At 38.7% G+C, this 16,507-nt stretch overlaps 1 pseudogene; it reads right to left on the bottom strand.

Annotated features, from left to right (window-relative positions):
- Positions 1 to 2,979: 2,979 nt before the first annotated feature.
- On the bottom strand, positions 2,980 to 15,311 carry LOC127424082 (sperm-associated antigen 17-like; annotated as a pseudogene).
- Between the last annotated feature and the right edge of the window lie 1,196 nt (positions 15,312 to 16,507).

Here is a 16,507-nt window from a genome sequence, read left to right as displayed (position 1 = left end):
CCTTTCTACTAACTCTGAAAAACACCAAAAGAAAGATGCCCAGGGTCCCTGCTCATCTGCATGAACATGCCTTAGGCATGCTGCATGGAGGCTTGAGGACTGCAGATGTGCAATAAATTGCAAACGGCAATGTCCGTAATGTGAGATGCCTAAGACAGCACTACAGGGAGACAGGAAGGACAGCTGATCATCCTCGCAGTGGCAGACCATGTGTAACAACACCTGCACAGGATTGGTACATCCGAATATCACACCTGTGGGACAGGTACAGGATAGCAACAACAACTGCCTGAGTTACACCAGGAACGCACAATCCCTCCATCAGTGCTCAGACTGTCCGCAATAGGCTGAGAGAGGCTGGACTGAGGGCTTGTAGGCCTGTTGTAAGGCAGGTCCTTACCAGACATCACCGGTAACATTGTCGCCTATGGGCACAAACCCACCTTCGCTGGACCAGACAGGACTGGCAAAAAGTGCTCTTCACTGACGAGCCGTGGTTTTTTCTCACCAGGGGAGATGGTCGGACTCGCATTTATCGTCGTAGGAATGAGCGTTACACCGAGGGCTGTAATCTGGAGCGGGATCGAGCGGGATCGATTTGGAGGTGGAGGGTCCGTCATGGTCTGGGGCGGTGTGTCACAGCATCATCGGACTGAGCTTGTTGTCATTGCAGGCAATCTCAATGCTGTGCGTTACAGGGAAGACATCCTCCTCCCTCATGTGTTACCCTTCCTGTAGGCTCATCCTGACATGACCCTACAGCATGACAATGCCACCAGCCATACTGCTCGTTCTGTGTGTGATTTCCTGCAAGACAGGAATGTCAGTGTTCTGCCATGGCCAGCGAAGAGCCCGGATCTCAATCCCATTGAGCATGTCTGGGACCTGTTGGATCGGAGGGTGAGGGCTAGGGCCATTCCCCTCAGAAATGTCCGGGAACTTGCAAGTGCCTTGGTGGAAGAGTGGGGTAACATCTCACAGCAAGAACTGGCAAATCTGGTGCAGTCAATGTGGAGGAGATGCACTGCAGTACTTAATGCAGCTGGTGGCCACACCAGATACTGACTGTTACTTTTGATTTTGACTTTGTTCAGGGACACATTATTCCATTTCTGTTAGTCATATGTCTGTGAAACTTGTTCAGTTTATGTCTTAGTTGTTAAATCTTTTTATGTTCATACAAATATTTACACATGTTAAGTTTGCTGAAAATAAAAGCAGTTGAAAGAGTTTATATCAGCACCGCACTTTATTAGCCTCAGGGTACAGTGTATTTTTATTGTATACAGTCTTATTTGTGTATATTGTATATTATTAGGTGTATATTGTGTTGTGTAACAAGATGTGTAAACTGTGTTACCTGTAAATCAGTTGTTTATTGTAATTGTCATACTGCTATGTTGCTTGGAACCGCACCCAACACTTTCACCCACTGTTGCACTTGTGTATATGGTTGAGTGACAATAAAGGGATTTGATAGATTTATATTCAGATTTGGGTAAATTTGATGAAGACATCAGGGGTACTCAGAGCAATCGAGCCAGTACGTAATTGAACTCCTTCTTGACCAATCACAATGTAGCTCACAGTTCACATTTGGAAGAGGAAGTATCCGCTGTGAAAAAGTGCCAACGTGGGATCATGGCTGAACGAGAGCCACCACCTCTTTCTAGCGTAAGTTACTTGTTCTGCCTTGATGCAAACTCCAGAGGTAATTAGTGTGATTGGTAAACAGGCTGATAATTCGTGCCATGTACATTTGAATTTCAAGTTTGATGTAATTCAATTTCAAACTGCAAATTCAAGTTCAAGTAAACATGTTCAAATTCAAGTCCTCAAGTTCAAGTCCCAATGGCACATATTTCATTCCATAAAGACTGCAATGGTAACATGTATGTTTAAGTCAAGCTAGTATATACAACAAATTAAATATAACCTATAGACATTAGAAAAATGGTCTTCTAAAAATAATAGGCCTCAACATATTCTAAAAGCTATATTAAGGGAAGAGTTCTCCTTAAAATGTAAATCCTTAAATTTTGGTTTGTTTCTCACCCAAAGCTATTATATGACTTCAGAAGACTTGGAATATAATAGCACACAAGTCAAATGGACTACTTTTATGATTCTCTTTGAAGTTTAAAAGTTCCAGTCCCCATTCATTGTAATTGCATGGCAAACAACAATCAGTACATTCTTCAAAATTATCCTTCTGTTTTCTATTTAAAATAAAATAACAGCATACAGGTTTGGAACAACATGAGGGTTAGTAAATGATGACAGAATGTTCATTAGTGGGTGAACTATACTTTAAAAAAAATATGACATTGAATCTTGTCTGACCAGTACAAGCTGCAGTAGATCAGTCTGATGAAATCGTCCCTCTGCTGTAAGAGGGTCCTTCAACTACATCTTTTCCCATTGATTCTCGCTCGTAGCAGCTGCTTCAAATATGCCTGTTGTATTAAATATTCCATGTTTATATGCAATCCATTTAATGGATCCCCAGTTTTGTTATCATATCTAGAAACTTGTCAATTGCAGAACAAACTTTTTCAAAAGGAAGCAACATTACATTAACGTAGGAGAGTTAAGAAAGGTTACAGTGATAGTTCACTCAAAAATGAACATTCTGTCATCATTTGCTCACCGTTCCAAACCTGTATGAGATTATTTTGTCCATGGAACTTTAAAAGAGATCTTAGGCATAATGGCAGTCTCAGTCACCATTCAATTTCATTGATTGGAAAAAAAAAAGATGCATTGAAAGTGAGGTTAACATACTGCATCTTATATTGTGTTCAAGGAAGAAAGAAAGTCAAACAGGTTTGGAACAACATGAGGGTGAGTAAATTACAGAATTGTTATTTTTGGGTGAACTATACCTTTGATATGAAATATAAATATTATTTATGTTGATTATAATTTGCCATAATGGGAAGAGCACCTTCACATTCTCTTATTTTTCTGTACAGTGATTCAGTGACCAGTGGATGCTGGGTAATCTGATATAGAACTAGACTTGATTTTCTCCTTGAACTCAAGACCATAACCAAGGCTGGTTCCAAAAGGGGGGCCTGGAGTCTTCTTCTAAGGGTCAGAAATAGAAAAAAAATCTGTCATACAAGTTTAGGCCTTATAGACATTTAATCCATTTATAGGCATTATAGATACATATAAACACTCCTTGGCAGAGCCATAAAAAATAAAATAAAATAAAAAAACACAAAAAACATGTTTTTATGACAAAACTAGTGGAGTATTTAAAAGCCTTCCAGGCAGTTCCAAAGAAAACTTGTGCAAACCTCTGAGTTAATACTAACAGAAAGATTCCATTTGAGATAGAGTACCTTTAGATTATGTGTTACCTCAGATGCAGGGAATGAGTCCCATTTCCTGGATTTGAGGTGGGTGGGAATGATGACATCATCTTGCTTGGTTAAGAGCCAACGAGAGCTGATATATTCTGGGAAGGGCCTTAGCAGAGTGGAGCCAAACGATTGTGAATAGAGAAGTTAATACAGACTGTCATCAAAAACATTTAAACACCACAGATATTATTCTTGCTGCAACAATTATTTCATATCAAGTTTGATAATAATACATGACTTTAAATTGGTGTTTTGTAGATTTTAGTCCATGTCTTTTAGTGTTGAGGCTGTCTATATGCTACTGTACTCCTAAAAAGTGAAAAATAAAACTTTAAGCAGATAAACAGTTGAAGTCAGAAGTTTACATACACCTTAGCCAAATACATTTAAACTCAGTTTTTCACAAGTCCTGCCATTTAATCATAGAAAGCATTGCCTGTCTTAGGTAAGATAGGATCACTACTTTATTTTAAGAATGTGAAATGTCATGTTATTTCCTCTTTTATTTCTTTCATCACATTTCCAGTGGGTCAGAAGTTTACATACACTTTGTTAGTATTTGGTAGCATTGCCTTTAAATTGTTTAACTTGGGTAAAACGTTTTGGGTAACCTTCCACAAGCTTCTCACAATAAGTTGCTTTAATTTTGGCCCATTCCTCCAGACAGAACTGGTGTAACTGAGTCAGGTTTGTAGACCTCCTTGCTCGCACACGCATTTTCAGTTCTGCCCACAGATTTTCTATCAGACTGAGGTCTGGGGGTTGTGATGGCGACTTTGTTGTCTTTAAGCCATTTTGCCACAATTTTGGAGGTATGCTTGGTGTCATTGTCCATTTGGAAGACCCATTTGCGGCCAAGCTTTAACTTCATGGCTGATGTCTAGAGATGTTGCTTCAATATATCCACATAATTTTCCTTCCTCATGATGCCATCTATTTTGTGATTTGCACCAGACCCTCCTGCAGCCAAGCACCCCCACAACATGATGCTGCCACCCCAATGCTTCACAGTTGGGAAGGTGTTCTTCGGCTTGCAAGCCTCACCCTTTTTCCTCCAAACATAACGATGGTCATTATGGCCCAAACGTTCAATTTTTGTTTCATCAGACCAGAGGAAATTTCTCCAAAATGTAAGATCTTTGTCCCCATGTGCACTTTTTATGGTGGTTTTGGAGCATTGGCTTCTTCCTTGCTGAGCAGCCTTTCAGGTTATGTCGATATATTATACCATAGCTCTTCCAAGGTTATCTCAGAATCAAGAGAATTTTTTTGCTCATTCGTAAATTTAGGGAGTTCTAATGGTTCCACAAAGTTTCTAGTGTCTTCATCAGTAGACGAAGACGTGGAACTATAGAGATCAAGATAGAATTCTTTAAAAGCATTATTAATATCAATGGTTGAGGTAAATATTTCACCACCAGCAGCTTTCACTGAGAGAGTGGTAGAAAAAGACTCTCTCTGCTTTATATATCTAGCCAAAAGTTTCCCTGCTTTGTTCCCCGACTCAAAATATGACTGTCTTGCCCTGGATAGCCAAAACTCCACCTTCCGTGACAAAATAGTATTATATCTGTATTTCAATCAGGTCAATTCTCTGAGGCCATCAGAAGACATTCGGCGCTTCAGCTCTTTTTTTGATGAATGAGGTGTACTGTATGATCCTACCCCTAAGAACCATGCCCAAAGAGGACACTGAACACCAGTTGGTCTCCATATAGACACTGATTTCAGCCTTTAGCATTTGTTGGAATTCAGGATTTTGCAAAAGGTATACATTAAAGAACCAACTATATGATTTATTTTCTCCATATGTGGCAACACCTCTAAACTCACCAGAGTGTGATCTGAGACTAAAATGTTTTCAATTGAGCAATCAACAACAGATGAAATGAGGGACTTAAAAAAAAATCTATTCTAGAACAAACCTTATGGACTGATGAAAAAAATGTATAGTCTCTACCAGATGGGTTCAAAAGTCTCAAAATATCTGTAAGATCTTTACACATCCTGTGAAGCATCAGTGTTGCTCTAGGGGGCTTGCCCTGATCATCAGCGTTAGGTGCGTAAATATTAGCCAAAATCAACCTTTGCCCCTGAATTTCTGCTAAAACAAAAATGACTCTTCCTAATTTATCATTAATCTGTTAGATACATTTGAACTGTAGATGTTTACTTATCAATGTAATGACTCCCATGCTCTTACTTGAGCCAGCACTAAAGAAAACATGTCCACCCCGTATCTTCCCAAATTTTTCAGCTTCCTGTGGGGAAAGATGTGTTTCTTGAAGAAACACTATATCATATTTCTTACGTTTAAGAAAAGAAATAACCTTCCTTCTTTTTATGGGGTGCCCCAACCCATTCACATTCCATGTGGAGAGAGACAATCCACTCATATTAACATATGACATTTTGACATATTAGAAAAAATAGATTGTGTGTCAAAAACGACGACCTTCGCCAGCATTGCCGACATGCTCGATAGTTGACGCTGAATCTCTTCCGCCACACCGTCCAAACTGAGTCCCTGGTCTGCGGCCCTGTCAGGGGTGTCAGCTTGAGCACGTAAGTGTCTTTTAATGTCTCCAGAGCCTGAGGATTTTGAATTCTTTGACATATTGTCTTCATAGAACAGTTATGGATCAGGGTGTATCGAATCTCACCGGTTTATGATACAAAAAGTATTAAAAACTAGCAAAGTGCGCAGAGCTTGGCGTTCACACATCTGACCCTCGCATGGCGCCACGCGACTACCCATATAGGAATAACTTTAATGTTAAGTGCACGTAAACCAAGTCAAGTGGTCTAAAAAAAAAAAAAAGAGCACACTGCCCTAAAGATCTATGCACATTGTACAGTATATTTCAAAGATGTTGTAAGGGGGGTTAAAATTATTTATTTTATTCAAAAATAATTTTAACATTTTCTTTAGTAGCCTATATATATTTTGTAGCATTAATAAATGGACTAAGAACATATTGTCACCTTTTCACATTACACAACAAAAGATGAAGTTTATCAAAGTTACCTTTCTCAAAAGGATACTTTGATACTTCTGTGGCAGTATCATGGTACAGTGATGGTACAATATGGTAAAACCTCGGTACTTTTATTATATACACTAGGCATATATCATGGTATTTATATGGAAGACTACTCCAAAGAACATGTCCAAAAAATATGGTATTGGTTTGGTTTTGGTACTTTTAAGCGCTTTCATGTAATGTAAGTGTTTTTATACACTTTTATTTAGAAAGTATCTTTACCTGCAGACAATCGTTCACAGGCTGCACTCGCACACGCACATGATCTTCATCACTGGCAAACGACTGAATGCAGCTGCAGGTCTTGTTTCAATAAATTGTAAGTAAATATTCATTTCATTCAGCATTGTTTTTGTTCTCTATCTTATAAAGCATCCAGTTACTGTTTTACTGCATGACAAAAAGCTTCAAACGATTCAGCCCGCATGTTAGACAAATTCATTGAGAAGAACCGACTCAAAAGACTGATTAATTCACGCATCGGGTAACACATCGATTCACGAGCCACTCGCCCGTGAGTCTATGGCCGTGTTCACAATGGCAAACTATCCATACTACTCTCACTGTTTTTTGAGTAGTTTGGTAGTAAGGCATTTGTACACAGTCTATTTGTTCCGTGTGGGGCACCACAACATGTCATCAGAACACACAGGGCGTATTTTGTTCGACACAGATTGAACACATACTTATTGGCTCGGTAGATCGGTGCCCCCAAAGCCATGCTACCCTAGGCACTCTCCTATGTCGCCTAATGGGTTGACCGGCCCTGCCTGTATCCCAAGATCCTCTATCAGCCTCTGTCAGAACAGAACAAACACAACTGTGTGAATTTTGATTTAGAAGTTTGGTTTTGTGTCTGTTCTTGCAATGGTCAGAAAAATACATTTAACTCCCTGTCTTCTTCTGGCTGTGGCAGCCTCAGCACAGATGAGTGCATGTAACTGATTAGATCTTGCAAAGTATTTTGTGCTCTTATACTAAAGGAAACATTATGAGCTGTACCCAAAAGCAAAATTACAATAATAAAAAGGGCAAAAATTCAGAATCAGTGTGACATTTCTTGTACCAGGGTCTTCCTCTGTCACTGCTTTCTTCCTTGGAGTTTGTACAACCTAAAACATATAACATGATCAATATTAGCTCTATTACAAATTTCTGACAGCTTAAAACCACAATGAAGGCTAATCTGTAAAAAACTACATATGTAAAGCACATGTTGCTTTAACTGACATTTTAGCAGCAGTACTATTGTGAGAGCAGTCATGTACCTCAGAGGAGCTCTGTCGGGAATACTGATTGGGTCTGCAGGCCACTGGCACTTGGATAAGCCTCATGCAGTTGAGATAATGACTGTATTGCTTCTTCCAGTCCAGACTGTCATACAGCAGACACGCCACACCCTCAAATACAGCAGCTCCAAAAGCCAGCTGCAGACAGTGGTAGATGACAGAGAGTACAATAATGTAAAATGTTCACAAGAAGAGAGCATCAGAAATGCTTACCAGTACTTTTACTGTGCTACCAGTCAGAAGTTTGGACGCACAGGAATGAATTTATGTTTCTCGTAATTTTACAGACCTTTTGATCTCAAGGCTTATGCTGAAATGCTTGAAATTAGTTTTGTGGATGAATATAAATTTTGATATTTGATATTCTTCTCACCACAATTGTACAGAGGGGTTGTCTGAGTTACCGTAGCCTTTCTGTCAGCTCGAACCAGTCTGGCCATTCTCTGTTGACCTCTCTCATCAACAAGGCATTTTCATCCGCAAAACTGGATGTTTTTGTTTTTGGCACCATTCTGAGTAAACACTAGAGACTGTTCTGCGTGAAAATCCCAGGAGATCAGCAGTTACATAAATAATCAAACCAGCCTGTCTGACGCCAAAAATCATGCCACGGTTGAAATCACTGAGATCACATTTTTTTCCCCATTCTGATGGTTGATGTGAACATTAACTGAAGCTCCTGACCCGTATCTGCATGGTTTTATGCATTGCACTGCTGCCACACGATTGGCTGATTAGATAATCGCATGAATAAGTAGGTGTACGGGCGTTCCTAATAAAGTGCTCCGTGAGTGTAAATTTCTTAAGAAAACTACAGTACTATTTTAATTTAATTTTTTTCCCAGATTGGATGAGTTGGACCGAATAGGGAAAGAAAAGCAGCCAACAAGTGCCTGGCATGCATAGGAACTCCTTCAAAACGTAATACATAATTCCCACTTAAACTTCCATTTGTGCTATTTCACAGTTTTGATTACTTTACCTACTATTATTCTAAAAGGTGGAAAATAGTCAAAATAAAGAATGTGTCTAAATGTTTGACTGGTAGTGCATGTTTTTTAATGAATTTACCATAAATCATAACAAAATTGAAATTTAAAACAGAACATACATAAAGTCACACACAAATATGAATTGGTAGCCTTATGTGGTACACGCAAGTGTACTTGTTCTCTATTCACCATAGCATCAGTTTTGCCTGTGTCCTGGGGAAGCAAATGCATCTTCACGCTGTAACTCAACCTGGTCACATCATGTAGTCTGGATCCCATACCTCCACTATTCAAGACTGGTTCTAATTGCTTCCAGAACACATCTAGCTATTGCTGCCTCCTCTACTTCAGAGTCCCTACTTCTAAACACAGACCAGTTAAAATTGGGTGATTTTAATTCCAGCATATTCTGCATGCATTATCTAGTATGCTTTTAAAGTGTAAACCCAATCAAATTGTAAGCAATTTGCCTTGATCTTCAGGTGAGTGGTGATTCTCCTCTGCCTCTGTTTCCTCTGTTTCCTCCAACGCAGGAATAAGATGGGGCTGGTAGAAGCCCACCATCAGGATGTAGTGCTGCGGCCTATCGTCTGACTCATCATCTGCACAAACAGAGCATGCCAAAGGTCAAGGTATCTGCTTACTTTTATGCATATAACATTTGGTAATCATAATAACACTTATTCGTTTCAAAAGTAGCATTCTTTCATTGAAATAAAAGGTTTAACAGAAGTCTGTTCACAACCCATTTTCCTCTGGCAATCTAATTTTAGATTTAGTTGTTTCAGAGGCAGAGCAAGTGATGAGAGATTATAAAGACAAAATTTTCTTTAATTTGGAATAACATGTACCGTATTGTGTACAGTAACACCAGGAATGTGCATTAAGAACGTAAATAGAGTAAATATTGATTTCCTGTTGACTTTAATTTCATGCTTATACAATACAGCATCCTGTATATATATATATATATATATATATATATATATATATATATATATATATATATATATATATATATACATATATATATATATATAGTTGGTTTGGTTTCTCTGATCTGAATTTGTACATTCAACCTTTTTAAATAACTGTGATCGATCCTCACCTATATATTTGATTGTGTTCTCCTCCTCCCCTCTGCGTTTCAGTTTGGTGTCTTTGGTTGGAAGGGTAAGCTTGTCTTTTTTCCCCTTCGTTGCTCCTTTACCTCCCTAAAAATTGCTGGCAGAATTTTCTTTAACACAAGCATCCTCTACAGCCTGAGAGATACATACACATGTAGTTATGTACAAATCTATGTATATTTGATTCAAATTTATATTAGACACAATACGTCTACATTTAAGGTGTAAATTTAATTTTTATTTCTTATTTTTCTTCTCAAAAGTAGATGTTACAGAGAATGTTAGGCACTGACAGCCTCAGTCACCATTCATTTTTATTTTTATTCTATTTTTTTGTCCCCTTTTCTCCCCAATTTTTTGGAATGCCCAATTCCCACTACTTAGTAGGTCCTCGTGGTGGTTGAGGTTACTCACCTCAGACCGGGTGGTGGAGGACAAGTATCAGTTGCCTCTGCTTCTGAGACCATCAATCCGCACATCTTATCACATGGCTTGCTGTGCATGACACCGCGGAGACTCACAGCATGTGGAGGCTCATGCTACTCTCCGCAATCCACGCACAACTTACCACGCACCCCATTGAGAGCGAGAACCACTTAATCGCAACCACGAGGAGGTTACCCCGTGTGACTATACCCTCCCTAGCAACCGGGCCAATTTGGCTGCTTAGGAGACCTGGGAGGAGTCACACAGCACACCCTGGATTCGAACTCACGACACCAGGGGTAGAAGCACCATTCACTTTTACTGAATGAAAAAAAAGCAATGAAATAAATGGTGACCATGGGTGACACAAGGGGTGTCCTACCTGGGCTTAAGCCCAGAATGTTTTCAGTAAAGTCCTGAATATTTTTATCACAGTGATGTTAAAAGTACCAGTTCTTCGCAACAAGTTAATACTAAAATATAAATATGTTGTAATATTAAGTAATAGACTGTATGTATAAATTAATGAGAAAAGCCTTGCTACGATATCACTAATCCCAAATACTAACTAAATTTAGTACATATGTGCTGTCTTGTTGGTGTCTGCTGTGTATGTCCGTGCATGCAAAAGCACCCATGACTCAGCGATTGCGGCTGTGTGTATAAACGGGAAACTGTGTTGAGCTCTTCCATTCAGATGCAGTAAGTACCAAATATTTAGATATATAACCCTGTAAACAAAGAGTAATATACAGATGTGCTTGAGGAATTTGCAAACTTTGTCACGTGCCAGGATGTTTGCGTTTTTGCCAAACTTCTATATTAAGACACGATACCATGAAAACCAGCAATGATTTTTGTCCTCATAAGCACCTATTTCAGCTTATTTACAGCCTGCTATCTTCTAAACTAATTAAAGCACCTGACGAATCAATAAAAGGCTATAAAACTGTCAGTACACAATATGTGTTGAACTACGGAAAGGCGAAAGAGACAAAATAGTGTGTTAAAAGCATGCAATTTCTAATCTTTGAGCATATCTGAAGCTGAGACAAAGGTTAGTTGGACCTTTCAGTTTTAGTTTCAGTAATATTTAAAGATTTACTGAATAAAATGACACCTCACATTTAAACGTTTATTATAAATTGTATTATATTCTGATATTTCATCAAAGGACAGCCCCATACATATCCACAAAGTTCTGGGCTAAGCCCGATAATATACACACTGATCCTAAAACTGCCCCTGATGGTGACTGAGGCTGTCAGTCCCTAACATTCTATGCAGCATGACCTTTTCTGTACCATGGAAAAGAAAGTCGTACTGGTCTGGAACAAAATAAGAGTGAGTAAATGATTAAAGAATACTCTTTTGGGTGAACTATCATGTGTCCAATCATTTTTGTAGCCATTGTACATTAGTAATCACCTTCTGTTCAGCAGACCTCCTTTGAATGTCATTGTTTTTGATGGCCAAAAGCTGAAACTTTATTAATTTTGCCATCAGGTCATTTCCTCTCCAGCATCCAACAGAGACTTTGCAACTTCAATCACCTACAGGAGCACAAACCACAGAATACAGAATTGTTATTACACATGGAAAACATAATCTTTGTACAGACAAAATTTAACCAGATCTTGCTCACATTAAAAATTTCCAACTGATTAAAGGTCTTAAAAGGTATTATGACAATTTTTAAATAAATCCAAACTAGTTGTAAATCTTTTTAAAATCGTTTACTTTCCATCCAAACTCTTCTCAAAACAGTTCACATGACCTATAGATCTTTCTGCATTGCTATACAGTATGTCATGTATAACAATGCCCACCTCAAAATACATGGGAACATCCTTGGTCTTTCTGCTCTTTGGTTTTCCAAGTTCATTAATCTGTGGCAACATAGAATACTGGTTTATTTACAACAACTGGTTATGGTATTTCTTTTCTTTTTTTTTTATATATAAGCTAATAATTACATATGAACTATTCTGTTATCTCAAGAAACTGCAGCCATGAAACTTGACCTTAAAAATACATAAAGTGGCAGCTCAGCGGTTAAGGCTCTGGGTTACTGATCAGAAGGTCGGGGGTTCAAGCCCCAGCACTGCCAAGATGCCACTGTTGGTCCCTTGAGCAAGGCCCTTGACCCTATCTGCTCCAGGGGCACTGTATCATGGCTGACCCTGCACTCTGACCCCAGCCTAGCTGGGATATGTGAAAAAGAAGAATTTCACTGTATATGTGCAAATGTGTGATGAATAAAGAAAATTAAATTAAAATTAATTAATTAAAATAAAGTCCCCCCTTAATGAAAATCTGTTTTGTTGTGGTCCTAATGTGTATAATGATAGGGTGAAAATGCTATATTCTTAATATTAATGAAGTAATGGAGTTTTTTGTAAAAAAAACTAGGCAAACATTGGCCAAGGATGTCTCAATTTAAATTTATTTTAATCACGTTTGGCATTTTATAATATCTTAACTATATTACAACAATTTCTGATTTATCGTGCCCGTAGAAAATCAACAGTGTACATTTTAGAGTTACAATTTTAGTACATGACTATTTCACCAAATTTATCTTTTCCAGCAGTCAAAATGAGCCCACTTTGCAACAAATCCATTCCTTTCCACTAATGTCAAACAATTTGTTGCAGTGTTACAGGGGTTTAGGAAGGTGTCATAATAGATATTTCTGCCATCTAATGTTTAAGGAGAAAATTGCATGCAATAGGTCTTTTACCATTGGGGTTCTTTAGCCCCATTCTATCCTATAATAAATAAAATATGTTATTAAACTTATTTACTAACATATTACCTGTTCAAAACTTTAAAAAATATATACGTATATACACTATACTGCCAAAAGTATTCGCTCATCTGCCTTTAGACGCATATGAACTTAAATGACATCCCATTCTTAATCCATAGGGTTTAATATGATGTCGGCCCACCCTTTGCAGCTATAACAACTTCAACTCTTCTGGGAAGGCTTTCTACAAGGTTTAGGAGTGTGTTTATGGGAATTTTTGACCATGCTTCCAGAAGCGCATTTGTGAGGTCAGACACTGATGTTGGACGAGAAGGCCTGGCTCGCAGTCTTCACTCTAATTCATCCCAAACGTGCTCTATCAGGTTGAGGTCAGGACTCTGTGCAGGCCAGTCAAGTTGTTCCACACCAAACTCGCTCATCCATGTCTTTATGGACCTTGTTTTGTGCACTGGTGCGCAGTCATGTTGGAACAGGAAGGGGCCATCCCCAAACTGTTCCCACAAAGTTGGGAGCATGGAATTGTCCAAAATCTCTTGGTATGCTGAAGCATTCAGAGTTCCTTTCAGTGGAACTAAGGGGCCAAGCCCAGCTCCTGAAAAACAACCCCACACCATAATCCCCCCTCCACCAAACTTCACAGTTGGCACAATGCAGTCAGACAAATACTGTTCTCCTGGCAACCGCCAAACCCAGACTCGTCCATCAGATTGCCAGATGGAGAAGCGTGATTCGTCACTCCAGAGAACACATCTCTACTGCTCTAGAGTCCAGTGGCGGCGTGCTTTACACCACTGCATCCGACGCTTTGCATTGCGCTTGGTGATGTATGGCTTGGATGCAGCTGCTCGGCCATGGAAACCCATTCCATGAAGCTCTCTACGCACTGTTCTTGAGCTAATCTGAAGGCCACATGAACTTTGGAGGTCTGTAGCGATTGACTCTGCAGAAAGTTGGCGACCTCTGCGCACTATGCGCCTCAGCATCCGCTGACCACACTCTGTCATTTTACCTGGCCTACCACTTCGTGGCTGAGTTGCTGTCATTCCCAATCGCTTCCACTTTGTTATAATACCACTGATGGTTGACTGTGGAATATTTAGTAGCGAGGAAATTTCACGACTGGACTTGTTGCACAGGTGGCATCCTATCACAGTACCACGCTGGAATTCACTGAGCTCCTGAGAGCGGCCCATTCTTTCACAAATGTTTGTAGAAGCAGTCTGCATGCCTAGGTGCTTCATTTTATACACCTGTGGCCATGGAAGTGATTGGAACACCTGAATTCAATTATTTGGATGGGTGAGCGAATACTTTTGGCAATATAGTGTATATATATTTTCTGTGTGTGTTTGTGTGCATGTGTGCATAAAACCCTATTTGAGAGGAAAGTATGCAATTTATAGGAAAGATGCAGTACCAGTAAAGATCCAGTGAAGCTGGTGGGGAAGCTAGAGAACAGAATGGGACTAGGGGCTAAATTAGAGAAAATTGTGAATATTTTTACGGCAAATTTGATTCAAAGATGTACAAAAAAACTACATCGAGAAAGTCAGAAGGTAAATGGTCACAACTGGCTCTTCCCATACAGATCAAAATTATATACGACTTATACCACTGTCTCCTAAGATGATTTGCTTATGTTTTCCTCTTTTGTAAGTCGCTTTGGATAAAAGCATCTGCCAAATGAATAAATGGAAATGGAAATGGAAATATATATTGTATACACACAGTACTGTATGCATACTCTATATACAGTGTATCATATATCTATTGTTTGTTTGTTTGTTTTGATGTTCTTGACAAACGTTTAGTTCCAGTACCAAAAACTATACTGTATTTATAACAGATTCTTTAATTGGGTTAAGGTGTCCTTTTCATCCAAATCTTTTGCTAATCATTGGTGAAGTACATCACTATAGTCACTTCAGACCTTTTCCAGAGTGTTCTCCCAGGACAGCACACTGAAAAGCTTGTGCAGGGGTTGCTGAATGGCTTGCAGGAGGACAGTGATTAGCTGTTCATCCTCTAATCTCTCTGCACCAAAGACACACTGGCCCTCCAACCAACCTGGAGTCACAGATGATTCAAATAAGAAGAAATATTTTCTCTCAGAAACCAGATAAACTAGATGAAGCTTAAAGATTTAGATAAACTTCATTCACATTATTAATAAATTACTCACTCAAAAACTGCAGCAGTAAGAGCTGTTTCCCAGCCTTTATTGACAGCATCTGCCCCAGTTGGAGCAACACCAGGTGGAGCACTACTTTTGGTCTGTTTGGGGGGCATATTCACTTCAGTTCTCACTAATTACACTGTCAATGTGGCGTTGTCACTTATAAGTCCTGCCAGTAAGTTTTGTTTTATTATTTTTAGAGTGTTCACTCGAACCAAAGCTTGCATGTCTAGCCAAAGTTTCCAAAAACCTCGTGGTAACCTGTGGTAACCAAACACCCCTACATACTTTACCCGACGCAAATTTTAGAACTTTGGCCCTGTCCAAATACCCACACTTACGGTCTTGGCCACTTGAGTGCGCGTTCACGCGACAGGAAGTACGTGTTCAAGACTGTCCCATGTCTAAAACATGCCAAAGCTTAGTGCACTTAACCCACACTAAATCCACATTAGTGCGAATACCGCTTCTGAGCGGTCTTTCAGGCTAAGTGTATGGCAGAGTTCATCAATATCAGGAACCACACCCGATACCCGAGCCATCGGTGTATTTTCGTCATGATGACGTCAAGGGAAGCTTTTCAACATAAGTTGTTTATTATAATCAGTCAAGGAAGGTGTTCTTTTAGTAAGACAGTGAGTTAATTCCCCTGGGTACTTGTTGTCATATACTGAATTTCTTCAGAAATTTCAATTACCAGTTAAACTAAGAGAATTTGCTATTGTTTTTGATGCAATTCCAAAGAGTGTGATGTTACTTTTGAAAAACTGTAACTCAGAAGAAATCAGCATGGTTAATCTTTGTGGAAACATTTTCATTGAAAATGTTGATGTTTTAAAACAACAGTGTAGCAATAAGATTATAAGGAATGCTCTTTGTTCTGTGTCCTTACCGGCAGCAAGATTTTTTTGGTCTTCTTTATTCGGTAATATCTCTTGGGTTAAAGCATGGAAACTGCCAAATAAGTTTTGTATCAATAACAAAGTTAAGGAAGTGTCTTACAAAATACTTCATAGAATTTACCCTGCTAAGCATGTTTTGAAAAGATATAAGCTTAATATTTCATATTCCTGTGATTTTTGTGGTCAAGAAAAAGAAACTATTTTGCATCTTTTTTTTCATTGTCTTTACTCAAGATTATTTTGGAAGGATTTGGAATTTTATATTAACAGAAAAATGGAGTGTATGATAGAAATTTGTATATTTGATGTACTTTTTTATACAGAAAAAGAAAATTTGAATTGTAAAGAACAACATATTATACATTTGTTTATTTTGTTAGGAAAATTCCATATACATAAAAAGAAGT

The sequence above is a fragment of the Myxocyprinus asiaticus genome, chromosome 33, assembly GCF_019703515.2.
Source record: "Myxocyprinus asiaticus isolate MX2 ecotype Aquarium Trade chromosome 33, UBuf_Myxa_2, whole genome shotgun sequence".
Classification (NCBI taxonomy): domain Eukaryota; kingdom Metazoa; phylum Chordata; class Actinopteri; order Cypriniformes; family Catostomidae; genus Myxocyprinus; species Myxocyprinus asiaticus.
Note: the sequence above shows the minus strand (reverse complement) of the source record. Positions and strands in the feature narration are given on the sequence as shown.